Source organism: Mauremys reevesii, linkage group 12 (assembly GCF_016161935.1).
Source record: "Mauremys reevesii isolate NIE-2019 linkage group 12, ASM1616193v1, whole genome shotgun sequence".
NCBI classification, from domain to species: Eukaryota; Metazoa; Chordata; order Testudines; family Geoemydidae; genus Mauremys; species Mauremys reevesii.
Window position 1 is genome coordinate 29,627,975 of NC_052634.1, and position 8,933 is coordinate 29,636,907.

At 53.8% G+C, this 8,933-nt stretch overlaps 2 non-coding genes across 2 annotated transcripts; one reads left to right on the forward strand and one right to left on the reverse strand.

Annotated features, from left to right (window-relative positions):
- The first annotated feature begins 5,224 nt into the window (after nucleotides 1–5,224).
- TRNAK-UUU lies at nucleotides 5,225–5,297 on the forward strand. Its single transcript has one exon. It is a non-coding gene; the product is annotated as a tRNA-Lys (tRNA).
- Nucleotides 5,298–8,531: 3,234 nt separating this feature from the next.
- TRNAG-UCC lies at nucleotides 8,532–8,604 on the reverse strand. Its single transcript has one exon. It is a non-coding gene; the product is annotated as a tRNA-Gly (tRNA).
- Between the last annotated feature and the right edge of the window lie 329 nt (nucleotides 8,605–8,933).

Genomic DNA, 8,933 nt, shown 5'->3' on the forward strand with positions numbered 1-8,933 from the left:
GCCTCCAGGCTCTGCGGGGGGTGTCTGTGTAAAAAGAGACTGTGTCTCACTGTCTTGCCCAGGCTACACTGCAAGGGCTATTCACAGGCACAATCCCACTACTGATCAGCACAGGAGTTTCGACCTGCTCTGTTTCTGACCTGGGCTGGTTCACCCCTCCTTAAGCAACCTGGGGGCCCCAAGCTTCCCCGGGATCACCATATTGATGCTGAACTTAGTGCGCACACCCGCTCGGCACAGCCTCCTGGAGCCCAGAACTCCTGAGCTCAAGTGATCCGCCGGCCTCAGCCTCCCCAGGAGCCGGGATCACAGGCACCAGCCACGGGACCCAGCTGGTTACAGGGTCTCCCGCTTCCAGTGTCAGGCCCAGCCTGGGAGCTCTGCGCTCTGAGCGGGTGGAAGTGGAGCCTGGAACTGAGCTGATGCGCTGAGGGTTATTTGCACTGCGCACTTCACACGGAGGTGAAAACACGGGGCACAGATCTTTGAGCACAACCCTCGTCCTGAGGAATGGGGGGGGGGGGCTGCATAAAGAGAGACCGGCTCTCCCTGGCGGGGCTGCAGCGGCTCTTCACAGGGGCAGTCCCACTGCCAATTGGTACCAGAGTTTCTAAAGCCTTCTTTCCTGGGCTGACCTGTCTCCCCTCTCCCTAGGGGGACTGGCGACCCCAAACTTCCCAGAAACCAGCATAGCAAGGCCAACCTGAGCACAGACACCTGCTCAGCACCCCAGGGTGCAGCCCTGAACCCCGGCAATCAGCTACACTCAGCTGCCCACCCAACAAGTGTTACACGCAGGAGCCTTCGTGCCCCGCGTGTTCAGCTCCCTCCCAGCGCCAGCTTCAAACTCCGCTGCTCAGTTCTAAGCTTTGGCCACACGGGGGCGGCCCGGAGCTCAGCCAACGCCTCCCGTTGCTGGTTGCGTTTCCCGCTCCTCGTGGCAGGTTCACACCCTGCAGGCAGATCTCTGAATCGGAGCCGAACCGTTCCCCAAATCCAGCGCTTTAGCAGCAGCTTTGCTAGGAAAGCGCTGACGTCCCCAAGTAAAGTAAGAGCCAGAGCGCTGTGTCCAGGATCTTCTATTGGGCCCCTCACCGTGGTGTCTGTCAGGCGCAAGGAGAAACCAGGGAAATGTTTTCATGGCGTTTCAGGGCAGAAGGGGCCATTAGCTCAGCTAGTCTGACCCCCGAATAACACAGAATTACACCATGACACGTATTGATCCCACAGACCTTAGATAGATCAAAGCGTTTCAGCCCTCAGGAAGGAGGCTAAACTGGGTGCCAGAGGCAGCGAACAAGGGGCCCCCAAGGCAATGGCAGGGAGCTGACGAGGTGAAATATGCCCAGATGATCCCAGCAGGCGACCCACCCCCATGCTACAGAGGTGGGAGTCCCTGTTCCTCCTGCCCTTAAGAATCTCTGGTGGTAAGTGGGTCCCCCCAGTTCCCCAGATAAGAATCCTCCATGTGGTTTCCCTGGCTTCACCTCCAGATAAGAACATTGTGTGGAGGGAGTGGGAGGAAGGTTGTCTGGCAGATCTGTAAAGGGGGACTGTGTCTCCCTGTCTGGCCCAGGCTCCTTGGAGGAGGTGATCTCAGTGTGCCTGGCTGTCTCCATTCCTCCCACCCATAAGAATCCCTGGTGTGTGGGTGCACCCTAGACCATTAAGGATCTCGGGTTGGTGGTGTCTCTCTCCCCCTAGTCAGGCGCTCTGGGATGTGCCTGTATAAAAAGAGACTTTGACTCACCCAGGCTGGGCTGCCATCATGGAACAGACCAGATCCTTCTGTGGAGGGTTTGCGTTCCTCCAATGATGTGATCTCAGTGTGTGTGGGTGTCCCTGTTCCTTCAACCCTTAACAATCCCTGGTGTGTGGGTGCGCTGGGCCCCATTACAATCCCCTCTGTCTTACCCCCCATGAGGGATCCGGTGGATGTGGGTGTTCTCCACGCTACTGGGGGTGTCTGGTGCCCCTGTCCCTCCTGGTTAATAGTGGAGTGTGTGGGTGTCCCCCCGCCCATTAAGGATCCGTGTTGTGCGGATGCCCCCGTTCTTCTCATTAAGAATGGTGCAACGGAGCATATGGGTGTGTCCCCCACCCCATGAACTAGCTCCCGTGTGTGGTTCCCCTGCCCCCATCCAGGCTCTGTGGTGTGTGGGTGTCGCTGTTCCTCTTTTCAAGATCCGTGTGGCAGGGGCGCTTCCCTCCCCCCACCTCAGAATCCCCAGCATGTGGGTGCTCCCATCCCCCCCATCCAGGCTCTGCGGGGAGTGTCTGTATAGAAAGAGACCGTATCTCACTGTCTTGCCCAGGCTACGCTACAGGGGCTATTCACAGGCGTGATCCCACTACCTATCAGCACGGGAGTTTTGACCTGCTCCATTTCTGACTTTGGCCGGTTCACCCCTCCTTAGACAACCTGGGGACCTCAAGCTTCTCCGGGATCACCGTATTGATGCTGAACTTCGTGCAGACACCCCATCAGCACAGCCCCCTGCAGTCTAGAACTCCTGAGCTCAAGCGATCCGCCAGCCTCAGCCTCCCCAGGTGCTGGGATCACAGGCACCAGCCACAGGGCCCAGCTTGTGTTATAGCCTGGCAGCTGGAGCTTTAAACTCTGCTTGTGAGCTCTGTGCCTTGGCCAGACGGGGACAGCCTGGAACTGGGAAATGCTCCTGCTCCCCCTGCCCCCATCTCATGTCGAGCTGCAGGCGCCGCTGTCCTCCCAGGTAAGATCCCGGATGTTTTGGTGCCCCCATCCCCCATCCAGGTGTCCGGGTACCTCTGCCCCCCATACAGAATCCTGGGTGTGTGGGTGTCCGTCCCTCTGCAGAGGATCCCGGAGTGTGGATGCCCTTGTCCCCCCCTACAAGATCCTGGGTGTGTGGGTGCCACTCTCCCTCCCAGTAGATCTCTGGTGGGTGGGTCCCCAGGGTGTGAGCGCTCCCATCCCCCGATACAGGCTGGGGGGGGGGGGTAAAACTGGCTCTCCCTGTCCTGCCCAGGCGGTGCTACAGCAGCTGTTCACAGGGGCAGCAACCCCACTGTCATTCTGCAGCTTTAATCTGCTCCAGGGGTGACTTGCTTCCCCCTCCTTTGGGAGCCCGGGGACCCCGAACTTCCCAGAGTCACCTAATTGATGCTGAGCTGAGCTGTCCCTTGTGCAAAGCAGGAGGCCAAATTCCAGGGAAACAATGGACAAGCAGGGGGCCCTGGGCACATCCAGCCCTGTCTGTGAGATGTTCCCTCCCCATTTCTTTATGCCCCTGTTGTTATTTCATGGATTGTCTGGGATGGGGGAAAAGCTGAGTTCACTCCAGGTGGAGAGGGAAGAACCCTGAAAATCTCAGGCCCCAACTCCTGCTACGAGGATCACTGAGGTGCTGGGAATCTGCATGGGAAAGGGACTGTGTGATTTGTCAAGGTGGGAATGAATAACAATCTACAACAAGATCCACCTCATTAATCACTGACAAGGCTAATCCTGCCGCAGATAGAAGGGAAACTGGGAGTGATTCTTTGCTGTTCAGCCATGGAAACAGTGACCCAATTGCACCGCAGTGAATGTGCTGGGGAAAGCTGGACTTTACAGGCAGGTGGAAAGAGCAGACCCTAGAAACACCTGGAGCTCCCCACAGCACTTCTGCCACCGGGGTCAGGTGTTGAGCGACTCACAGCGCCCCTCCCCTCCCATTACATTCCAGGAGGGGGTGGCAGCACCCCCACCCAATGCAGGGAAGAGGGCTGAGTGTATCTCTGCACCCTGAGCCCAGGGCACCCACTCTCTCTGCCCCACACATCGAATCTGGCCTTGCAGCAGAGTGACCCCTAAGAACCAGCAACTTCCAGGACAGCAGATTTGGCCTCAGAGCAGGGAATGTGTCCCTCATGCTGCTTTTAGGCCACTAGGTGCTCTGGAAACAGGAGGGCTCTGAATGTAACCTATAGCACAAATGGCCCATCTGGGGATGTAGCTCAGTTGTAGAGCACATGCTTTGCATGTAAGAGGTTCTGGGTTCAATTCTAGCATCTCCAGGTTCTTTTCACCCTGCTGCTTTGCTCATGCCCTACAGGAGTTTCAATCCTGCTCAGTGAGGGGCAAGTGCCAATTGCATGGAAGGTCTGGGGGGGTTTCTGCTCCTAAGTCTCCTCTGCACATTTAAGATTCCCACCTGATGTGCTGCTTGGGACAAGGGTAGATGAGAAGGGCAAATCCTCCAGCACTGGAGGGAAAGGTCCCATCTGCAAAGACTAGACTTATTTCTTGTCTGGGCCCAATCTTTTCACCTGCTATAGCCCTTGTTCCAGCTCAGGTGGTAGCTGGGGATGTCTCATGACTGCAGCATGTTTGTTCAGTTCCACCCTCTTATAGAGCTTTGGTACAAGGCAGGAATCTTTTGTCTCTCTCCTGGGGAAAAGCCCCAGGTTTAAAATGGATTCCTGTACCAGGTGACATGGTCACACGTCCCGTGAGACACCCCCCCCCCCAAGCCTTCATTCTTCCTGGCCTGACTCACAGATGGTGCAGGACAGAGCCATCTCCAGTCAATTGTCCTGGTTAATGGGAGCCATCAAGAGTCCAAACCACTATTAATGGCCCACACTTTGCATCATTACAACAGGACCTCAGAGTTATAGTTCATATTTCTAATTTCAGATACAGGAATGATCGGTTCATACAAATAGGATGAACACACACAGTAGATTATAAACTTTGTAATGATACCTTACAAGAGACCTTTTGCATGAAGCATAGTCCAGTCACTTTATATTCACACTCATTAGCATATTTTTATAAAATCCTATGGAGTGCAACTTCACAACAGGGAAAGGGTTTTACTGTGGCACCTGGGAACAGTTGAGTTGCATGTTCAGGCTGTGGTATGAGTTCCTCCAGGTTTCTCGTAAGCACACAGGGACCTTCGCGGGTGCTCTCGATACAGGAATGGCCCAGATATGATAAAGTGATGGGGATTGCATTTTCCTTTTTTATTTTTGTATTTCGAATGACATTTCTGTTTGTGATTTCGTTTTGCTTTGTATAACTGTGTTTTCTCCTGGATTTGATATTTAACTAAAAAAAGAATAAGGCCTCAAGGCACCACATGAAGGAGCAGGCTGGGGCTAGGACAGCTAAGAGAGCAAGAGTAGCAGGTTTCCTGGCCTCATTTTTCTTGACTAGTTTCTCTTCTACATGAAATTTGCCTTTTTTAAAATGTGAGCCTGGCTAGCTCAGTTGGTAGAGCATTAGACTTTTAATCTGAGGGTCCAGGGTTCAAGTCCCTGATTAGACAAAGAAACACTTTCCCCCTGTGACTTCCCCAAAGAATTTCAGAAGGACTCTTCTTGACTTTAGTTTTTCCTTTTCAGGACATGGCCTTTCCCAGGAAGGGCCCTTTACTGCCTGGGACTGAAGGTGCTACTGCCTCACCTGTCCACTGGCCTCACAGTCTGGAGGAAGAAAGGCCTCTGGGCCTGCAGCAAAGTGCTGGGTGCTGACTTCTTGAGCAAATGCAGGGCTGGCCAGAGAGGCATGTTCCCACTGAGTCCTCCCTGCCAGAAAAAATTGTCCCCACAGACAGGGGCGGCTCCAGGCCCCAGCACACCAAGCACATGCTTCGGACAGCAAGCCGCAGGGGGTGCTCTGCCGGTCGCCATGAGGGTGGCAGGCAGGCTGCCTTCGGCGGCATGCCTGCGAAGGGTCGGCTGGTCCTGCGACTTCGGCAGACCTCCCGCAGGCAAGCCGCCAAAGGCAACCTGCCTGCCGTGCTTGGGGCGGCAAAATGCCTAGAGCCGCCCCTGCCCACAGAGTCCTCCCTGCTGGAAGTCTACAGTAATCAACAGGTGCTCTGCTGGTCCCATGGTGTAAGGGCCAGCACTCGGGACTTTGAATCCTGCAATCTGAGTTGAAGTCTCAGTGGAATCTGAGAACAATTCCTGTACCACAAACCCTGCTGGATCTTCCAAGTCTCTGTCTTGCTTTCTCAAAGGCCATGAAAGCCACTACAAAAGGGTTTTTCCTCCTGCTGATAATAGCTCACCTTAACTGATCACTCTCGTTATAGTGTGTATGGCAACACCCAATTTTTCATGTTCTCTGTGTGTGTGTGTGTGTATATATATATATATATATATATATATATATATATATATATATATATCTTCCTGCTGTATTTTCCACTACATGCATCCAATGAAGTTGGTTTTGGCCCAGGAAAGCTTATGCTCAAATAAATTTGTTAGTTTCTAAGGTGCCACAAGTACTCCTTGTTCTTTTTGCAGATAAATGAATGGCGGTTAAGTCCATGAATGGCTATTAGTCAGGGTGGGTAAGGAATGGTGTCCCTAGCCTCTGTTTGTCAGAGGATGGAGATGGATGGCAGGAGAGAGATCACTTGATCATTACCTGTTAGGTTCAGTCCCTCTGGGGCACCTGGCATTGGCCACTGTTGGCAGATAGGATGCGGGGTTGGATGGACCTTTGGTCTGACCCAGTATGGCCATTCTTATGTTCTTATGAAGGGAGGGGCAGAGCCCTGCAACAGAGTTTCTGTAGTGCAGTGGTTATCACGTTTGCCTAACACACAAAAGGTCTCTGGTTCGAAACCAGGCAGAAACATGCTGGTTTGATTTTCCCAGTTCCTACTGGTCTGTCCCTGCTGTTATAGGAACAGCAGTGATTTCTATGCTCAAAAGGTCTGTTATACTTCCCCTGCTCCCACTTTTGTCTCCGCTCCCTCTCTGAATGCCTGTGAAGTGGCTTTTCCCCTCCCGTTCCCCCCTGGAATGCTTGTGGGATGAATGGGCTGGTTGAAGAGCAGAAGAGCTCCCAGGAAGACAAGGTGTCTGGGACGCTAATTAGGCAGCGCTCACACACCCAGAGCATGGACACTGCCCAAGGTGGAGTGTGACCAACCAGATGCAGCCAAGTCATCTCTAGTCGCAGGCCATGAGGTGGAGGCCCTTAAAAGGGGAAGGGGCCCTGTGCTCAGGAGAGCACTCACAAGCTTGTACCTCCAGTGAATGCCCTTTGCCCGGACCGCCTGGCCAGTGGTTCACAGCGTTGCATTTCACTGTGCCTCAGGAAGACTTACCTTCATCGCACCGTCCATAGCTGTGCTGTGGGACACTTACCTTGCAGAATCCTAACATCTCCAGTGCCGTGCCCGTCCTGGGAGTGTGAGTATGCTAGTGCGAGTGTGACACCCCCTGCCCCCGCTTATTTTGAGCTTAGCTGTCAGTATAACAAATGTGCTGCTTTCTGCCAAACTCTGGTGGGTCATTTGTCCTCCTTACACTTACTAGTTGGCCCAATTTTGGGTAACACCTGCGATAAACTCAACCCCTGCAGGACAGAGGGTGGTGAAATGAGCTGAGAAAAAGCCTTAGCATCAGCAGGGGAAAGCTAGAGGATCTTGGCCTGTCACCTTTTGAAGCCTTGTGGCTTGGTCTCCTCTGCCCTTGGAGGTTGGCCTATGGTGGCCGGCTCTTGCTGCTGGCTTCCTTTGTGTGACTTGCCAAAGGAGGGAGTGAGGCAGGAATGGGAAAAAAGAGGAAAGTCGAGCTGAGGAAGGCAGGGCAGAAGCTAAGCGCCTTAGTGCGGCTAAGTGGGGTTAGTAGAGCGTCACCATTCGTTCTGCAAAGCCTGGGGAGGTGCGGTTGTGCCTGCCTCTTGGCTTCCCAGGGATGGCTACTTGCAGCCCAGGAGAAGAAGGATGGTTCTGGGTGAAAGGAAGACAAGCAAAGCTCTGGGAGGAAATTTGGGTGCGGGGTGCGGGCTCTGCGCTGGGGGAGGGGGTTGGGGTGCAGGAGGGGTGGCGCTTACCCCGGGCACTGCAGCTCCTAAAGTGACTGGTACACACAACCCTGCGGCAGCAGCTCCTAGGTGGGCGGGGCCAGGGAGTCTCCGTGCGCCGCTGCCTGCAGGCGCCGCCCCCAGAGCTCCCATTGGCTGCAGTACCTGGCCAATGGGAGCTGTGGAGTTGGTACTCAGGGCAGGGGCAGTGAATGGAGACACTCCGCCCACCCCAGGGGATGCTGGGACATGCCGGCCACTTCTGAGAGTGGCACGGAGGGACGGAGGCAGAGTGGGCAGGGAGCCACCTTAGTGCTGCTGGCACATCTCTGCACACCCATGGGGGGAGGGGAGCAGAGGGCCTCCATGTGCTGCCTGGGGGAGGGGCAGAGCACAGAGCTGCCTCCCCTCCCGGGTCTATTACAGGAGTGGGTGGGTGGGGTCTTTTGGCCTGCAAGGTGCAGCAGGTCGGACTAGATGATCACACTGGTCCCTTCTAACCTTGAAGCCTCTGAGTCTAAAAGGGAGATGGAAGTAAAGGAAGTTTTTTAAAAAATAAACCAAACATTGTAATATCAGGATAACTCCAACAGCTCATTGTATAGTCCTGCCCCTTTCTTCCTCCATTGTGCGTTGAATGACCTGCAGCACATGGATTCTCTCATTCCATTGATAAACTGATATGATGTGACTGAAATTAAATCACTTCCCAGCAGAGAAAACATCACATCATTGCATTAGCTGGGAATTGAACCCAGGTCAACTAGCTTGGAAGGTAGCTATGCTCACCACTATACCACCAATGCATCTGGCAAAAGTGTCACTTATGCTTGCCTAATGAGGTTAGACCAGTGTTGAAGAGATTTTTCTGCCTGTTAAAATGTACTGGATTCTCATCACTAAAAAAAACCCTCATGACTAAAAAAAACCACCTCCATCTTCACTTGGGTTTCAACCATCAGCCTTTCAATTAGCCACCAATGTTGTTAATCACAGGGTATGTCTACACTACGGGATTATTCCGATTTTACAGTGCATCTGAGTTCAGATTGCTGTCCAGAGCAGTCACAATGGTGCACTGTGGGATGGCGCCTGGAGGCCAATACCATCGAATTGCGGCCACACTAACCCTAAT